Source organism: Propithecus coquereli, unplaced genomic scaffold (genome assembly GCF_000956105.1).
Source record: "Propithecus coquereli isolate 6110/MARCELLA unplaced genomic scaffold, Pcoq_1.0 Scaffold643, whole genome shotgun sequence".
Taxonomy (NCBI): domain Eukaryota; kingdom Metazoa; phylum Chordata; class Mammalia; order Primates; family Indriidae; genus Propithecus; species Propithecus coquereli.
In genome coordinates, this window is record NW_012152430.1 from 491,217 (window position 1) to 502,189 (window position 10,973).

At 34.3% G+C, this 10,973-nt stretch overlaps 1 protein-coding gene across 2 annotated transcripts in view; it reads right to left on the bottom strand.

Moving 5' to 3' along the window:
* Window positions 1-10,973, bottom strand: part of GABRA3 (gamma-aminobutyric acid (GABA) A receptor, alpha 3) — a 270,276-nt gene that overhangs the window by 60,794 nt on the left and 198,509 nt on the right. The window lies entirely within an intron of this gene.

Sequence of the window (10,973 nt, forward strand, 5' to 3'; positions counted from 1 at the left end):
TGTGAAGAAATAACTACATCTAATAAATCAAGTTTGATACAAAAAAAAGAAAATGTCGCATGAAATTTCACTTTTTCACATCATTTGTTCTGTATATGGTGTCAGTCATTTCTTCAACACACCGACAACTATTCTTCTAGTTTGACACATAATTTCTGTTACAATTAATAGACACGTGTTATAAATCTGGCATCTATAAAACACTTTTATTCCTGGAAGGGTTTGTTGCTGAATGCACAACTGCATTTTCTAGCAACACTTAGTGCATGTATTCAAACACAAAACTTGTTGAATCTTCAGTATTTTTTTAAATTAAGATTTTCATTGTACACATTTCCTATGTATCAATTATGTTTTTTTATAATGAATTGCAGAATTTTGACATGTGAAGTTCTAGTTTTTGAAGAAAAGCATACATTGCAAGCCTTGGAAACAAAGCATCCTCTGTTGCCTACAGAGTATCTAGTGTTCCCAACTGGAATTGTAGATCTTAAACTACTGTCACCAAGAAGAAAGAGAAATTGTCTCAAGGTTCTTCTCTTACTCTTATCTAAAATTTATTCTGATATTAAATGAGGATTGTCACAGTGTTATTAGTGAAATGTGATTTCACAAAGCCCTTGTCCTCTCATTTTTCCCCAGCGCTTTCTATCTTTTCCCCCCTACATATGCTTGGGGTACCCCTACTTCTAAGCAGAGAACCATCTGTATAGGTCTTCTTACCTTTGCTGTTCAGATGGTTGTAACACTCTATGTTTAAAGGACAATGCAATGTTCCATCAAATCTACCCAAGAGTATGACAATGTAAAAACTAGAACAGGCTTGTTTAGAGAAAGGGTAGGCAATGGAAGATATTTTCCCCCGTAAGGAAAAAAAAAAGGAATTTCTTGCTGGATCTCTTAACTTAAGCTGAGTACCTGGTCCAGACACCCCTGAATACTAGTCCTAAAAATCCCAGCAGATCCTAATGCAGATGTGACAATAAACTATGCAGCTTTCCAGTATCTCAGAAACTTCACTGGACCCAGAGTAGCAACTTGATTTTATGTGAAAAGCATTTTATTGATTTTTGACAATAATATATGGGAACAGAGGGATTTGTGGAGGAAAAAAAGATGCCCTCTTCTCACAAGATGGAGGTCAAAGCAGGAATGATGTGAACTAATGGAAAAGAAGGAAGATAGAGAAAAAAATTATTAATAAAAAATAAAACAACAAATTGAAAACTAGTTATTGAGTGTCTGCTTGGAGGCTGACCCTGTACTGGCAAACAAAGGTTGATATGGCACAGTAACCACAGTCAGGGAGCCCACAATCTATTTGGGGAGACAGAGCACAATAGTTTATAGAGTAAGTTCGAACATAAGAAGTATGCACACTAGTGAAACAAAAACAGGTATTAAGTGAAATCAGAAGTGAGCACTATTACGCCTGCTCACAGTGGGGTGTAAGAGCAGGATTCATAAAGTAGGTGACACTGAGAAGATGAGGCCACCATTAGTAGGTGAACAAAGGACATTCTTAGCAAAAGAACAACATAGCAAAAATAAAAAGTATGTGAGCACATGGAATGGTAAGGGAATTAGTAGTATTACTGGACTTCAGGCTGGAGAAAAGCTGAGGGAATATTATAAAATATCCTAACTGCCTACCCTAATAAATAAAGGTTTTTGTCCATCGGCTACAAGGAGTTGTGGATGTACTTGAAGGAGAGAACTGACATGGCCAGATGTATGCTTGGGAAGGATCACTCTAGCTGCAGTATGGATGACTGATGGGAGACAGTTAAACTGAAGCCAAGACAGCATTTAAAATGCCACCACAATGTTTGGTGTGAGTGACCTGTCGGCATAATATATGATAGCAGACAGTGGGTTGAATTGAGTGGGGAGAAGATTTCACAACTAGAACAGATTATAACTTCTGGCTTTTCATAATGGTTAAGAAAGGAAGGAAGGACATTTGAGGAAGGATTCTAGGTGAACCTCAGATTGTAGCTTTTGCAAGTATATAGATAATAATGGAATTCATTCACCCACTAGGGAATAATTCTTCCCCTTTAGACCTTTCTGTTTTTTCTTTCCTTCCTCCGTGACCTTGGGCTCTTTTAACCCCTCAGCTTCCCTGCTATAAAATCCTGTCCCTTCTTCTCAATTTCAATCATTCTATGTTCATGTAGGATCTGGGCTAGTAGGGGTAGGGTTACAGAAGAAAGGCTATCTACCTGACAATTAGAACTTTTGCACTCCCAGAATGTGCCCCTCAATATATTTCATATGAACTATGATGGCAAAAGTGTCTTCTTGCCTTTAGTCACTTTGCCAAATGCCTCTTTTTGTTACCTGAGCCTTGGTATGTAACAGACCCCAGGAAAATGGGAAGTAAAAAACAGTCCTGTCACAGTAACACCAAGGGGAGAGCATTCCCTTTGAACTCATATAGTCAGAAACTGATTGAATGCTTGCTTGATTGACTGATTCAGTCAGTTACTCATTCAACAAATATTAAGGCATTATATTAGATAGTGAAGGTACGGAGGTCATAAGACATTTGAGGTCTCATCCTCTCATGAGCATATGGTATGGTCAGGGAAGACGGACAGTAAACAAGTATCTAAATAAAGAATATAATGATAGATAGTGGTACAAGCTATGAAGAACATAAAAGTTGTGGTGTGTGGAGAAGTGTCATTAGATACAATGATCAGAGAAGATCTCTTTGCGGGAGTATTTTTTAATCTGAAACACAAAAAATGAGAAGGAGCCAGTCATGCTAAGAACTTATCAGAGAATATTTCGGGCCAAAATAACAACAAAACAAAACAAAAACAAAATCACAAATCCCCCAAATCAGCAAATGCAAAGTCTTCTAAGAGGAAGAGTTCCAGGAAGGTCAATGTAAAAGGGAGAGAGATAGGAGATGAGGTTGAAGAGATAAGTAACAACCAGAATACAGGATCTAAATCAAGATGGAAAACACAGAAGAAGGTTTTAGAGAAGAGATAATCAGTTTTGTTTGGACATACTCAGTAAAAATCCAAGGGTTCTCCAGTTTTCCCAGCACCATTTGTTGAAAGGACTGTCCTTTCACCAATGTGTATTCTGACACTTTTGTCAAAAATCAGTTGGCTATAAGTATACTGGTTTATTTCTGGGTTCTCTGTTCTGTTCCATTGGTCTATGTGTCTATTTTTATCCCAGAACCATGTTGTTTTGGTCACTATAGCTTTGTAGTATACTTTGAAGTCAGGTAGCGTGATGCTTCCAAATTTGTTCTTTTTGCTCAGGATTGCTGTGCCTATTCAGGGTCTTTTGTGGTTACATATGAATTTTAGGGTTTTTTCTATTTCAGTGAAATATGTCATTGGTATTTTGACAGAGATTACATTGAATGTGTAGATCACTTCGAGTAGTATGAACATTTTAACAATATTAATTTTTCCAACCCATAAACACAGGATTTCTTTCCATTTATTTGTATTCTCTTCAATTCTTTCATCAATGTTTTATAGTTTTTTTATGGAAATTTTTCATTTTCTTGATTAAATTTATTTCTAGATTATCTTTTGTGGATATCATAAATTGGATTGCTTTCTTGATTTCTTTTTCAGATAATTCACTATTGGCATATAGAAACGCTACTGATATTTGTATGTTGATTTTGTAGCCTGCCACTTTACTGATTTTATTAATTCTAACAGGTTTTTTTCGTGTAGTCTTCAGGGTTTTATATATGTCATCTGCAAATGGGACAATTTGACTTCCTCCTTTCCAATCTGGATGCCTTTTATTTCTTTCTCTTGTCTTATTGCTCTGGCTAAGATTTCCATTACCATGTTGAATAGAAGTGGTGAAGGTGGTCATCTTTGTCTTGTTGCTGATTTTAGAGAAAAATCTTTCAACTTTAGTATGACTTGCTATGGGTTTGGCATGTATGGCCTTTACTGTGTTGAGTTACCTTCCTTCTATACCTAATTTGTTGAGAGCTTTTGTCATGAAGAGAAGCTGAATTTTATCAAATGCTTTTTCTGTATTTATTGAAATGATCATGTGGTTTGTGTCCTTTATTCTGTTAATGTGATATATCATATTTGTTGATTTGGATACATTGAAACATTTTTGCATTTCTGGAATGAATCCCACTTGTCTCTTTAGCAAATGGTGCCAGGCAAACTGGATATCCACACACAGAGGAATGACACAAGACCTCTGTGTCTCACCATATACAAAAATCAGCTCAAAATGGATTAAAGGCTTAAACATAAAACCTATAATAAAACTATAAAACTCCTAGAAGAAAACTTAGGGGAAATTCTCCATGACATTGTTCTGGGCCAGGGTTTTTTGGACAAGTACTCAAAAGAACAGGCAACCAAAGCAAAAATACACAAATGGAATTTATCAAACTAAAAAGCTTCCAAATGTCAAAGGAAATAATCAACAAAGTTAAGAGAAAACCTACGCAATAGGAGAAAGTATTTGCAAACTATACATCTGACAAGGGATTAATATCAAGACTAAATAAGGAACTCAAACAACTCAATAGCAAAAAAATGAATAATCCCATTAAAAATGAGCAAAAGACCTGAACAGATATCTCTCAAAAGAAGACATTCAAATAGTCAACAGTTATATTTTAAAAATGCTCAACATCACTAATAATTAGGGGAGTACAAATCAAAACCACAATGAGATATCACCTCACCCCAGTTAGAATGACTATTATCAAAAAATACGAAAGATAAATTTTGATGAGGATGTGAAGAACAGGGAATTCTTATACACTGTTGGTGGGAATACAAATTAATATAGCCACTATGGAAAACAGTATGGAGGTTCTTCAGAAAATAAAAAATTGAGCTACCATATTATCTAGCAATCCCACTACTGGGCATATACTCAAAAGAAATAAAATGAGTATGTCAAAGAGATATCTGCATGCTCATGTCTATTGCATTCAAGTTGTAAAATCAATCCAGATGCCCACCAATGGATAAATGGATAAAGAAAATGTAGTATATATACACAGTGGAATATTACTCAGACATTAAAAAGAATAAAATTCTGTCATTTGCAGCAACATGGATGAACCTGTAGGAAATTATGTTAAGTGAAGTAAGCCAGTCATAGAAAGACAAATACAACATCATATCATTCATATATGGAATCTAAAAAAGCTGATATCATAAAAGTAGAGAATAGAATGGTGGTTACCAGAGGCTGGGAAAGGGAGGGGAGAGAGGAGATGGGGAGAGATTGGTTAATGGGTACAGGGTCACAGATAGGAGGAGTAAGTTCCAGTGTGCTATTGTGCATAAGGTTGACTATAGTTAACAATATTATATGGTATATTGTAAAATAGCTAGAAGGGAGGATTTTAAATGTTCTCACAACAAAGAAATGATGACTGAGATGATGGAAATGTTAAACACCTGATTTGATCATTACACGATGTATATATGTATCAAAACATCTCACCATACCCCATAAATATGTACAATGTGTCAATTAAAACAAAATAAATTTGAAAAAATCCAGTAGTTCCGATAAATCTGACAACTACAGCCTAAGGTTGGTGTACATATGAAACCAAATGGAAAAAGTCACTCTATTGGTTTATAACTAAACCAAATACTTGAAATTCTCAGGGCTTTTAATTATTCAAAGTGACAGGACAAGTTCTAGTCAGTGGTTACTGGCAAATCAAGACAAAATTTTGGATTTCTAGTATGGAGTGTATGTGTTTCTTCACATATTTAGATAATCATGTGGTGTTTGTCTTTTATTTTATTAATACGGTACATTATATTGAATGATTTTTGGCTGTTAAGCCAACTTTGTATTCCTGGGATAAATCCCACTTAAAGATGGTGTATAATAAATTTTATAAGTTGTTTGAATGAGTTTACTAGAAATTTGTTAAAGATTTTTGTATCTATAACCATAAGAAATATTTGTCTATAGTTGTATTTTCTTGTTATCTTTGGTTTTGGTATCAGGGTAACATTGGCCTCATAGAATGAGTCAAGCAATGTTCTTTCCTATTCTATATTTTGGAAGGATTATTTGTGAAAAAATGGCTTCAATTGGTATCATTTCTTTAAATACCTGGTACAATTGAATGGTGAAGCCATCTAGGCCTGGGCTTTTGTTCGTGGGAAGCTATTAAATTACTAATTTAATCCCTGTACTTGTTATAAGTCCAATAAAAATTTCCATTTATTCATCAGTCAGTTTCAGTAGTTTATGTATTTCTAGGAATTTTTTCATTTCATCTAGGTTATATAATTTGTTGGCATATAGTGGCTCTTAGTATTTCCATATAATCCTGTTTATTTCTATAAGGCTAGTAGTTACGTCCCTTCTTTCATGATTTTAGTAATTTGATTCTTCTCTCTTTTTTGTCTGGTCTGTCTAGCTAGAGGTTTATCAATTTTGTAATAACCAACGTTTAGATTGATTTTCGAAATATTTTTGTTTTCTTTTTCATTTCATTTCATTGTAATAGTTATTATTTCCTTCCTTCTGCTTTCTTTGGGTTTAATTGCTCTTCTTTCTCTAGTTTCTTAAGGTAGAAGGTCAGATTATTGATTTTTAGATATTCTTTTAAATATAGGCTTTATAGTTATAAATTTCCATCTGAGCACTGCTGAAGCATCCCATAAGTTTTGGTGTGCTGTGTCATCATTTTCATTCATTTCAAAATATTTTCTAATTTCCCTTGTTATTTCTTATTTGACCTGTTGTTTATTTAGAAGTGGGTTGTTTGATTTCAACATATTTATGAATTTTCAAATTTTCTTTGGTTATCAATTTCTAATTTTATTCAATGGAGATCAAATAACATATTTTGTATGGCTTCAAATTTTTAAATTTATTGAGTCTCACTTTATGGCCCCAACATATGGTCTACCTCGAAAAATATTCCATATGCACTTGAAAATAATGTACATTTTGATTTTGTGGGTGGAGTGCTCTATAAATGTCTGTTAGGTCTGGTTGGTTTATAGTGTGGTTCAAGTCTTCTGTTTCTGTGTTGATCTTCTCCCTAGTTGTTTTATCGATTATTGAAAGTGGAATATTGGAATCTCTAATTATTATTGTTAAATTGTCTATTTCTCCCTTCAGTTCTATCAGAGTTGCTTTATGTATTTTGGGGCTCCGTGGTTAGGTGCGTATATCTTTATCATTATTACATCTTCCTGACGGATTGACCTTTTAATCAGTCCAAAATCTCTAAGGCTTCTACAGAGTGGGGGAGAGTAAGATGGAAACAGGGCTCCCTGGTCTTGCTGAGCCTTAGCTATTTTTCTTGGATGACATTCCTCAAATCATTGTGAGCCTTTGGTTAATTTCCAGAGTTTGAAGAAAGTTTATTTTGATAATTTTTAAAAATTGTCTCCTTGCTTTTATGAAGAAGTCGATTTTGAGAAGGCCTGATCTACCATTCCAGAATTACGTTCTCACTAGAGATTTTCTAAGGTTAATTTTAACTACCCACTTAGGAATTTAAAAATTTAAATCACTTTCTCCTTGATGTACTTTATTTTGCCTCCAGGACAACATGTTCCCTTAGATTTCCTCATACTTCACCTATCCTTTCCTTCACATATATTAAATTATTTTCTTTGCTCTAACCTCTAAATGTTGTCGTGTTTGAAGAAACAGTCCTTATTCCTTTTCTCTTCCATATATACAGTCATTTCCTTACTGATCTTATCTAGCCATATGGCGCTAAATATCATCTATATAGATGACACTTAAATTAAATCTCCAGTCCAGATCTCTTTTCTAAACACCAGACTTATATCCTATGTAACCAACACCCAGAAGCATCATTTGGGTCCCTTTCCAATAACAACCCCAACCCAGGGTAACCACTATCCCAACTAGTGTTTCTATGTGAAAATTCCTTCCTGACATTGTATTGGGAAATTCATATATTTTTCTGAATATCAAATCTTGAGAAAAATAATTGAGAAATGAGCAAAAATGGAAAAAGTATTAAAATTCTCCTCTAAGAATTAAAGCTTAACAACAGATATAGAGACATTAATAACTTGCAGGAATTTATTGATGTCAAATGAAAACCAAGAGCAGGAAATGCTGTCGTATTCAGTCAAAGTTTTAAAATTTTCAGGTATCAGGACAGCAGTACATAGGACAGAAGTGGTCACAATCTGATCAGTTGATTTTCCTTATTATAAGTGTGTGTTAATGGCTCTCTATGCTGTTAATGGTAAGTAATTATTATAAATTAAATTTTAATAAGTCGATATGCATAGTATTTTATATACATAGTGTACTATATACAAACCCTGACAGTGTTCATCCAATAAATAAGGGGCTTGGAAAGTAAAATAAATCCTTAAATGGGCAATTTTGAACTGTGACTCTGTGTAGCACTGTTTACTTTGCTAGGAGAGTCAAATGATGTTATTCAAATATTGTCCAATAAGGTTTAGTGACATTTTCCAGCGTCTGAATAATCTTCTATATGCTGCCAGTCTTTGTTAATACTTCTAAACTTATTATTTTTTATTTATTAAAATAGCTGGATATCCATGATTATGAGTAAAGAACATCAAGAAGGTTGGAAGGTCTATGAATAACATTTATTTTATAAAATTCCTAGGAACTCCAACTGCTTGCTCCTGAATCCCATTTCTCAATATGTCAGGAATTAAGAAATACATCCAATGACAATGTTAAATAAAATATTAAAGACTTCTAACACCACAGATTAGTTTTGCCTGTTTCTGTATATGATATAAATGGAATCATACTTTATATACACTTATGTGTTTAGCTTTTGCTCAGCATTGTGTCTGTGACCTCATCCATGTTGTGAGTGTAATATAATTGTCATTGCTCTATAGTATTTCATTGTGTGAATATGCTACAGATTTTTAATCCACTCTAATGGAAATTAGGGTAGTTTCCATTGTGAGTCTATTACATTAACTGTGCTATGGACATTCTTTATATGCTTTTTGGTGGACATAAACAATGATTTCTGTTTGGAAATATATTCAGGACTAGAAATGTTAAGTTATGTGATATGCATATGTTATATTATTATAGCACCATTAGCACCAATTTCCCAAAACCTTGGTACAAATTTACGTTCTTATCAGTAGTGTATGAGAGCACAGATTTGCTCCACATCCTAACCAACAAGTGGTATTTTCTGTCTTTTTCATTTTAGTCATTCTAGTGGGTGTGTAGTGGTAGGCTTTGGATTCTAATCCACATTTTCCTGCTGACTAATGTAGTCAGTCATTGTGTGCATGTGTGCATGTGTGTGTGTGTGTGTGTGAGAGAGAGAGAGAGAGAGAGAAGAGAGAGAGAGAGAGAGAGAGAGAGAGATTGGGAAAGTCTGCTTTATAAGGTGTCTATTCAAGACTTTGCCTTTTTTCTATTAAAGTTTCCGATACTTTTTATAGATTTCTAGGAAGTCTTATGGCTTTGAGTCCCTTGTCACATATACTATACATGATGCAGATGTTTTCTCCCACTTTGTAGTTTGCCTCTTCACTCTTTTAATGGTCTTTTAATAAAGAAAATGTCTTAATTTTTAATACGTTCCAAGTAATCTTCTTTTGCCTTTATGGTTAATGCTATTCTACATTCTGTTTAAACAATCTTTACCTCTTCCAAGATCATGAAGATATTCTCTTATGTTTTCTTCTAAAAGCTTTATTGTTTTACCTTTCACTCATTCACATTTAGATCTTCAATCCATCTGGAATTTATTTTTGTTCATGACGTGAGGTGAAAGTCAAGACCAATCTATCTTACTCTCTCTCCTCTCTCTCTCTCTGTCTCTCTCATTCATTTTTCTATTCTGTCCCATTAGTATATTTGTCTATCTTTGCAATAATAATACCTTGTCTGAATTACTATAGCTTTAAAATAGGTCTAGATATCTGATATTGGATGAGATTTGATTGTAAATTTCCCAGTTTTAGTCTTCTTCAAGATTGTCTTAGCTATTCTTGGCACTTTCATATTTCCATATAAACTTTAGAATCAGCATTATTTTATTTGTATTTATCCTCCTTGGTGTTTGTACAACTTCTTGCATCTTTGGATTGATAATTATCATCAGTTTTTAAATGATCGGCCTTTAACTGCTTAATTATTGCTTTTGCTCCTTTCTCTACCTGTTTTCCTTCTGCAAAATTATACATTGCAATTTCTTTTACTATGTTCCACATGCTTTTTATTCTTTTCTATATTTTGTCTTTCTGTGCTTCAGTTTTGCTATTTTCTGTTTACCCATTTTTCATATCTAATCTTTTGCTTCTTAAACTAGCCATTGAATTCTGAATTTTAGATATTGTATTTTATGTAAGTAATTTCCAATTTATTCTTCTTTCTAGATTCCAATTCTCTGTTGAAATTCTCTATCTTTGATCCGTTCTAGTCATCTTTTCATCTTTTTCTCTTGAAAGTATTAGCCATAGTTTTTTAAAGTCCTTGTCTACAAACCCTGATATCTGGATCATCTGTCTGTTTCTCTATTTTGGGTTTTGTTTTGTTTTGTTTTGTTTTTAAATCTTGGTTTTAGGATTCGTCGTCCTGACTATTCATATAAAAAATGATTTTTTATTGAATTCCAAACATTGTGTATTAAACTGTAGCATTTTCAAATACAAGCCTCCCTTACACCAGAGAGGCTTCATTCTTTCCTTTGCTGTACAGGTAGTGTGGGAGAATTATCACCTTAATCCCATAAAGCTGTGATCCCTAACCCTTGGTTGTTAGGAACCCAGCTGCATCACTCACCGCCTGAAGTCCGGCCCCCAACCCCCATCCTCACCCCGAATCCCAACCCTCTGCATAACAGGAGGTGAGGAGTGGTGGGTGAGCTGTGGCTGCAGGAGAGCCAGCTAAGCTTCATCTGTATTCATAGCCACTCCCCACCTTTCGCATCACCACCTGAGCTCCGCCTCCCCCGCCCCCGCCCC